The sequence below is a fragment of the Thunnus thynnus genome, chromosome 1 (assembly GCF_963924715.1).
Source record: "Thunnus thynnus chromosome 1, fThuThy2.1, whole genome shotgun sequence".
NCBI classification, from domain to species: Eukaryota; Metazoa; Chordata; class Actinopteri; order Scombriformes; family Scombridae; genus Thunnus; species Thunnus thynnus.
The window spans coordinates 29,967,826-29,980,641 of record NC_089517.1 but is presented as its reverse complement, the minus strand read 5'-3'; positions in this window follow the sequence as shown (position 1 = coordinate 29,980,641).

Sequence of the window (12,816 nt, the reverse complement as noted above, 5' to 3'; positions counted from 1 at the left end):
AACAGACCCCACTGCAGTCTGACACGGAGCTGAGCTGCTTGCTGTTTGCTTGTTTATTCAAAGTTTATTCATATTAAATGTGTTGCGTGTCCAAATTGCAACAAATTCAACACTGCACGTCCTTGGGTACCCAGCAATACACCCACCAAGTGTGAAGTTGATTGGATGAACAACCCTCGAGATCTGCAAAGGAAACACATACAGACAGACAGACAGACAGACAGATTCCTTGCTTTTTAGTTAGATGAACTGCAGTGCCCATTCAAAATGTATCTGAGACATCCTGCAGTAAGTCTTGAATGTAAATGCCAAGTTTCGTTCACAGTACACAGTTCAACAGTGGAGCTTAAAGCTATAATATGTAACTATTCTGCATTAAAATGTGTAAAAATGACTAGATCTGTGTTATATGTTTTTTTCAGTTGTGTATTTACATTATCCCAAATGTTTCCAACAATTTTCAAACCTTAAAGAAATCCGTAATTTAAATCAAGGTAACAGTCCATTTCATTTGGTCGCCTGTCAATGGCGTCATACCCCCTACCAAAAAGTATACATGCCATGATCATCTTGTGCACTGGTTGTCTGCCACAATGGCGTCAACCAAAGAGTATACAAGTACAAGATAATACATCCTTGCGTTGTAGTTGTCCGCCAGAAACTCTGTCATAAATTGACTTTTCTTCAGTTTTCAGCTACATTTTCACTTTTTAGATCTTGGTCGTTTTTAAGTATATCTTGGGTGATGGAAAAAGCGTCATTAACTTTGCACCGCTTGCGATTTTTCCCGGGAATGTCGCCATCAACACCCAGCTCGTAATACTGCAAATGCAAGGGCTTTCATCAGTGGGCCTTAGGCTCAGTTACCATTGTTTTACCCCATTTGGCGATAGGCATTCAAATGAAAATCGTCAAGATTCTTACTTTAAAGCTGTTCTAATCATATATTTTTCTATTAACAATGGAACAATTAACCTGGTGTACTCCCATAGTGACCAGCCCAAAGAAAATTATCACCCAATTCTGCAGTTCCCCTCAGCTTCACAGAGCGTTTCTCAGATTTTAGCTCATTGTTTTGGTTTTATATTGTTGTTGCCACCAACAGGTGGCTATTTTTAGCAATAAGACTAGCTGAACATGTGGAGCAATTAGCATCTAAAGAGCTAAATATTTGTTGGTGGAGAACAAAGCAGAGAGGACACAAACACAGCTCCAAATAAATGCTAATGTTGCTGATGTTGCTCTGTGTTATGTGTTAGCCACTGTTTGCTAACACATTCACTATAAGCTATATGTTATTGTGTTTACAACTTGTTGTATTGCCCCCAGATGGCAAAAAAAACATTTAATTCAAGTTTAAGTTAGTTACTATTGTTAAAAATATTTTTTAATATTAAATTAATCCCTGTGAAAAAGTAGGTGTTACAATTTAAAAAATGTTTTTAAAAAAGTGTAATAATTTTGATATGATTAAATAAAGATTAAATCATTTCTCGCATTGGTGCTGATTAGACACAGTATCGAAAAGGTTCACCTGACTGTACACACATTGTCAGACTGTACAATATTAGGCTAGATAATTATTTTTACTGGGAGAAAATAGAAATTATTTAGGTGTTTTACTGTATTAAAAAGATATAAAAACACTTGAAGCACACTGTTATTCCACTTATTCTGTGGAGATTCTGCCCTTAGAGTTGGCTGTTGGCAGCAAAATTGACATTTATACAAAGATGAATCAAATGAGCCAGTCCTGGATCAATTTAGTTCTGTCTGAGTTACAGAAGTTAAAAGAATCAGGCTTTTCTCCACTCGGGAAAGTGTCAGCACTATCCTCCCGTGAATACATTCTCTCAGGTTAAAATCAGGTTAGTCAGACCCATTGCTATGGGTGCCTATATATATAATTACAATTCATACCAACAAATCACTTTTACTGTTTACTGAGCCGTGCTTTACGTAATAATATGAACACTGCAAAAATACAACATACACAAAAAACATGTGTCTGGTCACAATTTACAAACCTGTCTTAAACTTGACCACAGCTTTTCCTTTAAAGGTTTGTCTGGTAACTATGTCAGTTGGCTAATTATGAAATGAAATGCCCTGATTGTTGTATTGGACTGTGCAGAATCTGCACTTAATGTGCACTGTATAATGTCACTACTACTACATACTAACTTGGTATGTGTTTTGCAGAGACTTCTGCAAAGACATGCTGGCCAGTCTGTACTGCCTTGAGATATGTTCTCTACACCATATTACAGCCTTACTGGGATAACATCTGGTCTTAGCTGGTCTCCTCTAATTGTTGTCTATGGGGATACTTACAACCTTGAAATTAGTCTCATCTCATCTCATCTCAACCCTTAAGATCAACCAAACAACCAATGGTAAGTGAAATGTAAACTGTAAAGCTAAAAACAGGTGCAGGATCACAGCCATTCTGTCAACGTTGCTTGTTATGAATCCACTGTCTGATGAAATATAAAACAATGATTAAAATAGTTCAGTTATGTAAGTCAATAGCTTCAGCCTTAACTTGTCAACCACTGGATGTTTTAACAAATTCCTAAGACATGATCATACAGTACACAGAAAGCATTTGACTCAAGACTCAATAAGACTTGATTTGTTGAGGATTCTTTGTATTGAGGTGCAGTCGGCCAAACCTTACTATAAACAGACTTTATTCCACATCACAGAAACATGTGTCCTGACCTTTCCACCAAGACCTTTCATTTATTTTCTAATACAGTTCCCCTTGTGAGTTATTCTGTTCTCATAGTCATAGAAAAGGTCAAAGCAAGCACTCATGTCTGATGTCTGCCTGCTGAATTAGCTGTGTCACCTTTAATTTCTCCAGAATCAGATCTCACCTCTCTGCCAGGTCTCATTTGACTGTAGCATGTGTTCAGTATTCATGCTGTATCAAATATAGAGATTGCGCTCTATATATGAAAATTAAAGTATGAGGGCAAAAATAAACTCAAATATCTTAATTTAATAATTATGTAGGCTCTCCCTGTCCCCTGAATTGAGCTGCTCAATATATATTATATATTCTTTATTATTTTTTAATAATTAATAATAATTAATTTATTAGTAGGTGGTATTTTGCTAAAATAATTAAAAAGCTTTAGCTGTGATAAAAGGAATACAACCATGAATGTGGCACACAAATATTAAGTATTCTGTATCACCCACCATTTATTTTAGTGTTAAAAAAGTAGATATAATTGAACTGCAGTGTTGCATCTCTTGTACAAACCCCATTCATCCAAAACACAGGTGTTCCTTTAATAACCAAAAAAGAATGAGGGGATTTGATTTTCCATTAATCAACAATGGCAGAGCAAGCTCGTTTGTATTGTTATGGAGTGAAATTCTGAATTTAGGACATTGTGATGAAATGACCCCCTTATGCTGGTGAACAGCCTCTCAGAGGGGAGGCAGGGGGTGGGGCCTGTCAAACCGATGTTGATCGATGATGCTGCCTCAGATTATGAACACAGAATTAGCACATTAGGAGTTGTATGATAAATAGACCAACCACTAGCCAGCCCCCAAATCACCTCAAAGAGCAGCTAGACAAATTGACTGCACCCACAGCTTAAGCTGATTTCAGCTGGCCAGCATGTGTTTGCATAGAACCTCTAGCTCAGCTCGTCATGGTTACCCAAACTGTCCACAGTGTCAAGTCAGTCAACAATGGAGCCTAAAGATGAGGATAGACTTAATACATACAACATCACTGTAAGCTAATTGACCATGGTGTTGCTGAGTTGGTGAGAGAAAAGACCAACTTATCTCACAAGTTGATTTATAGTGCTTAAAGCTCCTGTGCAGCCACGGTTCACCCACACAGGTTTTTTCACTGATTAAATATCTTCTCTGGACTGTGTGGCCATGGACAAACATGACATCTCCTTTACTACTCTGTGAGGTTTGCTACATTCTTGTTAAGGCAGGACAACTTTTATCATTTTTATTTGTACATGGGGTTTAGTGACTTCAGGTCATTCTCTTTTACAACCCTGCCCTCATCAGAGGTCTAATCAGTCAGGTTAATTAAAAACACCTGTTTAAGAGGGATGGCTAGGGAAGTCAGAATCCTTAAAGTCCGTGTAAAGCAATAATGAATGTGTTCTGAGTATGTCACACCACAGAAAAATGTGCAATTAACCACCCAGCCAAATTTGAATGATTAAAAAAATCACCAAGTATATAAAATTGCCTGTCAACTGACACTTCAGCTGCGTTTAAAATAACTCCTTGAGTGTTAACGTTGACCAAAAATGGCCCCATTCCCCAGTAACAGCGGATTATCCAAAGTGAACCCCAGTTGTCTCAAATGAAAGTTTGTAATACTACCCAGTGTAAAAATAGTAACTATGAGTATCTAGTGTTTATACAGTAGGGGAGGGGTCATCCTAGTAACCCCTCAACGTCATCGAGCCACCACTTCAGGCCCACCCAAAAAATCCTGAACACAGAAATGGTGAAAGATAGTTTAACACTCTAATTCCACAATTCAGTACTACATAGTTCACAGTATTATTTTCTAACATGTATAATGTGTTTAAAAAGAAATCCCTGATTTTCCTTTACACAGACTTTCAGTCCTGGTTGATATGGTGACACCCGTGGTATCTGCTGGCAACAGGAAGTGCGGTTTAACACTACAGCAAACACTCCTTCAGCAACTACTTTGTCAGAAATACAACAGAAGAGCAACTCGTGTATGTGTTTACAGCGCAGCCAAACAAATTCACATTGTTTGAATAAAGAAGTCAATCAATAATTTGCCTTTTTCCATCATGCCATGAGCAAACTTGTTCTAATTTCATGCTGCACACAGGGCAAGTAGTTTTCCACACAGCAGCAGAGCACAGTTAAAAGGAGCTGGTGACCTTGGTGAGGAGTTGGAGGTGTGCAGCCTGTCACCTGCAATGCTTCATCTTCATCTACCAGCTCATGGCTGTTCCTTCTTGTTCTATCACTCCCTGCAATATTTAAAACTGATGTGTTGTTGACAAAATGGCAAAAATGACCATTGTCTTGTGTTGTAGACACATTTTTGATGATCACTGTCAGTGCAATAATGGTGACATATACATTGGTTTTCCTGTAAGTGCTTTAATGTGAAGCAGCAGAAATAGGAAATGTTTGGTTTACATTAGCAGTAACTCAATATGGCACTGATATGGCTGTAGAAAGTGAACAGTAACCAGTCAGGTTGATATTCAAAAGATAAAATTACACTGGATTACATGCTGCATTGTTTCCTGTCAATCCCTTGTGCGTAGGTGGGTAATTTGAATCCCTTGCAGGAATAGCAGACTCTGCCACTAACAATAAAAACTATTATGGTAATTACAGAATGTAATTACTGACCATAGCTACTATCAAAAATAGCATTTGATTTCATGAAAATCTTAATCTCAATAACTTTAATTTAACAATAAAGATAATTAAGACAGGACAGTGCTGGTAGTATAATAGTTTTAACTAAACAACTTGTCTTCTTAAATAAAATAAAATTTAATCTAGTTACTCAGTATTGGCTGGGGATTCACACTTTACAGCTTGGTTCAGCCCATGTATGTCCCCTGCACATCTCTTAAAATAACAGCAATAATCAATTCATCCTTTTTTTGTGCAGTCCTAAAAAGCTACACAGTGATGTGACTTTGTGTAGCTCTGTCTGCTGCTATTAACCTCCATCTTTTAATGAGCCACAACAACTGAAGTTTGTCTGATATAACAAGTTCAGCAGTCTGTCTGATCTGTTGTCATCAATACAGCTGCAGTGAACTTGCTCGAGACACAGTGCCTTGAAAACAAACACTGAGGAGGTTATATGAGAGGAGATAGTGCTACTTCAGTGTGCAAAAGAGGATAATAGGCTGCATACACATATCTGGCATTGACATTGGCTGAGATGAGGCTGTAAATGGGAAACTTCTGAAATTGACTCACTTGTTTCTGTCATCAATAATTAACTGTAGAATGCAAACTGATTTAGAAATCCCAGACTCTTACTACTACTACTACTATTAATAAAAACACTGCCAAACATTTATATGTATTTGTAATTATATGCTAGTAGTGTTTATTAACAATTGTCAGCCTCTTCCAAATGAATGTAATGCAAACCATTGTGGTTTGTCATAATAGCACCTGGCATGATTGTGTGATCAATGTCTAAATGCAGAGTGATGTCTTTTGGCTTGTACTTAAATTGTTTATGGTGTTTTTATATCAAACTAAATAGCTAAGTAGTATTAGACTGAACCTAAAGCTTTATTGGGGTCTAGCAAATGGAGATAAAAATGATGGTAATGTCTCACCCGAGATTCACACCACAGGAGGAACTGTAAACTTGACTACCTGACACTATTTTTTTTCCAGTGGCTGCAGAACATAATCTTTAAAATGTGGCCACAAATGGCTGAATGATCAGTACTAGTCTGATTACCACTCCTCAATAATACAACACTCAGCCCACTGACTGCTTTAATTGTAATTTATTATCCATTTGCATCCATCTATTAATTTGCCCCTTTGTTGAATGATTGACAGCAGAAACACAACAACAATGTGTACTCAGCACTACAGGCATCACCAAAAAAGGAGTCAAATTCAACTCTGCAGTGACAGACATGACAGTAAAATATTGAAACCAACTGTTTGGATCACTGTCAGTCCGAAACCTGACTACAGTAGATTTGGACCAACCAAAAGGTCTGACCCTCCCTCTCCTTTCCATAGTTCCTCCGTGTTAATGTCTTTGCAATTTGCTTGCAATCGGATACTAATGTTCTTAACTTACACAGAACCTTCCAGTTTTTTATACAAAGCTTGTACATCAGTGAGATCAATCTGCTTTTCCAAGCACTTTAATGCCCTTTAAGTGGTCTCACGGTGAGAAAAACACTGACTTGACCTCATTATCTTGCCTGCTTGAATGCTCAGAAATAATATTTTAAATATTTCAGCTGCAAAAAGAAATTTCTGACATGTGGTGTAGGTCTGAAGTACAGTGTCTTTAGTGTGTGTACAGTGTGTGTGTGTGTGTGTGTGTGTGTGTGTGTGTGTGTATGCCAAAACACTGATACACATCATAAACATTAGGCTGTGTGGCCTTTTAGGACTGAAAGGACTGTAGGTGAGAATGTGTTGAGGGTAAGTGCAGACCCCTGGCACCCAGCGAGACCCCAGCTCTGCTCCTTCCCTCCCCTGTAGCCGGCCCCTTCTCTCTCTGCAGGCATTGAACAAAGAGAGGACCCAAACAATGGATCACTCTGAGAGCTGAATGGCTTTGCGGGTCAAGCACTAACCCCCCTCCCTCTTTGACAGAAACACAACCCACACTTGTTCTGCTGAAGAGAGGCTGACCCTCCCGGCAAAGAAATAATGAACGCTGCCTGGGCATTAAACTGATAAAACTACTGGGACTGGAATCAGTTTGGCAGACAAATCACCTCTAATGGCATGAGGCTGGAGCCTGTCTTCTGTCCTGTCTCTCCCCTCTTCATTACAAGTCTACTGTACACTGTCCAGGCATCCATGCTGTCGTGTAAACTGCTCAGCCAGGTTCATAGCTCAGGACGTGACCTTAAAGAGCAGCTGTCTGCTCTTTCCCCAGGCATTATGTGTCGCTCATTTTTACATTTAGTTCATTTTTGTTTTGGTTCCAGGTTGCTTAAAATCGTGTTACAAACAAAGAGGCCATCGTGTGCAGCCAGCTGAAGATGTGTTGGTGAGTCATTTGTTAGGCAAATTGACTGATCAACTGCCACATGAGCTTCTGTTTATAAATAAAGCTCCGCCTATGACATCTCTCGCTGCATCAAGGTCCAACCAAGATTTGCATGTTTCGTAGTCAAATTGGTTAAAAATACATTTGCAAATCATTTCCAGCATTTATTATGCTTCTTCCCAGAGTTCCATAGCATCTGGAAATTCAGGTAATGTCAGCTACAAGTTATAAATCACATCACAGAAACATACTCGACTCATTTCACTCATTATTTTCTACTCATTTCAAGTGGTTTCCTATGATTGTCTGAAGCTTCTTGCACATATTCTCTTGTTTTATGGGCAGAAAACACACCCGACCATCTGGTACTGTGAAGTTGAGGAATTATTTAAATGTTATGAATTATGTGAAAATGCAATTAGATCCAGGTCTGTTCATAGTCAGCATAAGGTACGATAAGATAAAACTTAATTATCCCCATGGGGACAATGGGTAAGATCATCATCATTTACCGATACCACCCCTCCTCTGCTTCTTCTCCTTCCTCCAGTTTAACTTTGCTCCCCCTCAGGCCACTGCTCAACCACTGTATCCTGTATTGGGTGCCTTTGAGCTCCTGTCAGCGTTGTATACGGCTGCCGTGACACTTCTGTGTTGCTCAAACAGTGGTTTTATAGCTCGCCGTCTGTATGGGCAGCTGAGGTCTGGAGGCATGCAAGCTGTTCGGTCTTTCACCTTCGCTTGCGGCCCCTCCCCCAGGTCAGCGGCCATACATTAGATCAAGCTAGGCCTCACATTGTCGAGGAACCGGTGCCAATCACACCACAATGCAGTGTGTTGCAAGGGAGAGCAGAAACTATAAGCCTCACTGAAGCAACAGCACATGCATTTTGCCCTTTACTTCAACCCATGTTAATTTTTATCACTGGCTGGTATTAGTATTATTTGTTCCCCAATACAGCATGTATCATAAATTATTGTCATTAAAAAATTTCTGTTTGTGAATTATTATTTCAAATTTTCTGTATAATCTGCCCTTTAATTACGTATATGCATTCAAAACCTATTATAAGTTAGATAAAGAACATATTTCTATACCAAGTTTGACCTACTTTGCATTGTCTTCAACAGTCTGCTGTCAACAGACTAAAACAGTGCAGCTGTTCGTTGATTGTTCGCAGCTAATCGTTGATTAGTCGATTGATAGAAAATAATCAGCAACAGTTGTCATAATTGATTAATTGTTCAAGCAAAAATAATCTCTCAGAAGTAAATCATTGCTGGTTTTGTTAGTTGTATATGATAGGAAAATGAATCAGTCACATTGGGCTTTTTCTATTTTCTAACAATTAATAAGAAAATATAATACCAATAGGCACAATATAAAGAGCAGTAACAGTACACTGTTCCTGGATGGCCTCTATGTACAGTATCTTCCTGCATCTGTATGCACTTCAGTCAGCAGTCATATACTGTGAGGAGACTCTATGGCTCATTTGCCTCTGCTCTTGCACCCTGAGAATTGACTGTGAAAAGAATCATCCTCAGCTTGAATCTATTATCACCTGATCCTGTACTGTTTTAAGTCTGCCAGACACACAGATTGAGTGCCTCACATTTAACCCCTTCCCCATCACCCTGCTGGATGGCATCCCACTTCCCTGACTATTACCAAGAGTAAATGTTTTCCTTCGCCCTTTCCAATGAGTAATTTTTGGTGTCTAACTTGTCTCTAACCTTTTCCTACCCCCTTTGTTTGGCTTTTGTTTGGCAACAGCTGTTATCATGGATTTCTTTTTCTTTTTTTTCTTTTTTTTTTTTTTGGTCAGCTGTGATTGCTCCGGGCAAAACAGGAGCAGATGGTGTTTTGCTATGCATGAATGGAGCGTTAGAGGAGTTGGACTGAATAGGCCAAGTTTTGAATGGTGTCTACACAGCACCTGCCTCTTGTAGCAGCAGGGACATCCTAGTGGCATGATCTGTCTTGGCTTCGCTGCCATCGTGAGGGATGAAAGAAAGAAACAGAGGGGGAACCTTGTTGGGTACCGTCCATATTTATTGATTTTCCTGCAAGTCGTGGCATAATGTGGTGTACAGTCAGTTTGAGTTAATTGGATGTGACACAGCGTGCACGTGTAATCTATCACTCTAGTCTCCTGGTACACTTTATCAGTTTTGTTGCCATAGAAACATGTTGGCTCTGTAATAGCCTATATTAACAGGCTAAGTAAGTTGCAATAAAAGGCAATTTCAGAGTTGGGATCCTCTGCTGAACACAAAGCCTATATAATACTGATGAAATAAATCGGAAAGTGGCAGTGGGGGGAGAGCATGCTGGATTTTAAATTCTTAAACCAAATAAGTCCAAATAAAAAGAAACTGCTATCGTTTCCATGCAACACAGGGACATCTGTCAACCTCTGGGGCATGATGATCTGTCACAATAAAGAAAGCTTTCTCAAATCACTGACAGCTTGCTGCGCAATTTTTTTAGAGCGACTATATAACTCAATGGAGAATAAATGCTCCAGATGCATTTGGTCTGCTAAATACTGACAATGCACAATAAAATACTGAGCTAACCATAATAATCTGAAACAAACCAGCTCCTCATATGCTCACTCATGTTATTGTTATGGTGACAACTGCTTCCAATAAACAGTTTTTCTTTGGGCTTTAGATGTTTATTCCATGACCTTTATGACGCTGACAGCAGGATAATAGTGGTTTCCTTATCTGCACTCAGTCTAGCGTGTGTTCATCTGCACAATACATGCTCAAATATATTATATATTTAAAGGGCAATGGTATAAGCATGAAATATAATATCATTTGAATTCCTGATTGCAAGTATGTAAGACTCATGCAAGATTTTAAATCAAGATTTTTTTAAATCATTATAAGGCAGGTTGGTTAATCTCAACATCAGATCTTGTTTCGTTCACTGAGTGGGTTGCAAGATTCAAAAGTGTGTTTTAACGTTAGCTATTTCAGTGCTACATTGATTATGATTACATACTGTTAATCATTAATTACTTTGAGGAAAGATGATTATTTGCAGCTATAAACAGCAGCACCACTTCCTCCGGCGATATGAAAGATCTAACTGGAGTATCAATCATTGAAGTATACGTTCACAGATCACCGATTTGCTGTACATTAGCAAAGCTGTATCAGAATTATGATAGTGGAGCCAGTGCACTGACTAACCGAGGTCAAAAGACTGGCAGATCAGCCTCAATGTAACATAATTCAGCAAAAGGGGGGATAAACCTAAAGGCTGAATCACTGTGTCACCAAGGCAACATCATTTCAGAGAAATCCAAGGATGGAATATATATGTGTATGTGTGAGTTTGCACGTTGTGTGTGCATGCATGTGATTCTGAAAGACAGAGAGAAGGTTAGAGGGAGATAAAGCAAGAGAGTGCATATGTGATTATTTGTGTTTGAGCTTGTATTTTCTGCAGCACAGATAATTTATATTTATTGTAGGGAATTTAGCAGAGCAATTTTATAATTCAGAAAAATGATCAGTGTTTTTGTTTTTATTAAGAGTTAAGAGATAACGTCATAATTCAAAGATTTAGATAAGATTATCAAAAGGGTTGTGCTAGGGTATCATAATATTTATACTAGCCCCCCCTGAATATACAATTAACTTTGCTTGGAGGCATCGTCTGTGGCGCTGCTTTGGTCTGACAGGTCAAAAGTTCTCTAAACAAACGTTACCATTGGTCAGGGATGTCAACAGACCAGTCAGCCAACAGCCCCCAAACAAAGTTCACTATTCATCTCAGAGGTCAATAGTTCTCCGAGAAGTTCTTCATTGCAAGGTCAAGAATTCCTGAAACGTGGTCAGACATTTGACTGGAGGCCTAATTCTTCCCTATAAGCAAGGCTTGGCATTGGACTTGTAGGGTCAACTGTCTCTGCACTCCCCTGGACCAGGTCTTATCAGCAGAGAGGTTTTTTTTTTCCTTTTTCTTAAGGAGACAAAGTTTATTGTCAGAGCAGAGAGGCAGGTCCTGCATCTGCGACCTGAGTCCAGACTGTGAGATTGGCTGCAGCGTTGGTCTGATGGTCAGATGGTCAGTGTCAGCAGGGCCTTTGTTATGCTCACATTGTATCTGTGCGCTGAACGGGAAAACAACAAAAGAACCAAATAAATCATTAAAATACAGAATCCCTTAGCTTCCACATCTGACTCCTTAGTCATCTTTGGCATACTGCCGAGCAACTGACCTCAGTGGGGAGGAGGAGGACAATTAGGTCACCTCATGATTGCATTACTCAAATGACATATTAATGTCACAGTGCCCTTAATGCATTTCATCAGTGTTAGTTAATGATGAGGACAGAAAGAAAGACGAGCACGGCTATTGATTGCTTCATGCTTCTATGATCATATCATGTCACACTGTGAAAAAATATATTTATCAAGCAGATACTGCAGAGCATACCGCATTAAGCAGGTGATATTTATTTATTCACCTATTCAAATTAAACCAATCCCCATTATGGGAGGAGTAGTGTATTATCCTTGTAAATTATGTGTGTGTGTATAGCAGTGTTTTGAAAATATCTGTAACCTTTTTATTGCAGAGTCCCATAACTCCAACCCTGGCTGTGAGATATTTGTACACACAGTGACCGCAGTACTGAGGGGTTATGGAATAACAAGGAGCTCCATGCATTATTAATGGGCTCTGCTGTGAATCTGTTCAGAATAATAACAGCGATTTCCCAGAGCCTCATTACTGTGTGTTTTTAAAGCATGTGTTTGGTATCCATGGACACCCGCTCTCACATTCTCTTCTTCTCCCCCTGTATTGAGATTCAGGTCATGCACAGCACTTGCTGTTTTTAATTTTCATTTCATCATAAGCACTTTAAGACTGTTGCCAGTGCTTATTTGCAGTTTTCCTGCAGACCTCTTCACTCAGGCTTCTGACAGGACAGATGCTGCAATTAATCACGGCAGAGAAATGGGCATCGTTTCCATACCGAGCTGAAGAGCCAATCACCGCAGCACCAGCAGCGGCAAGC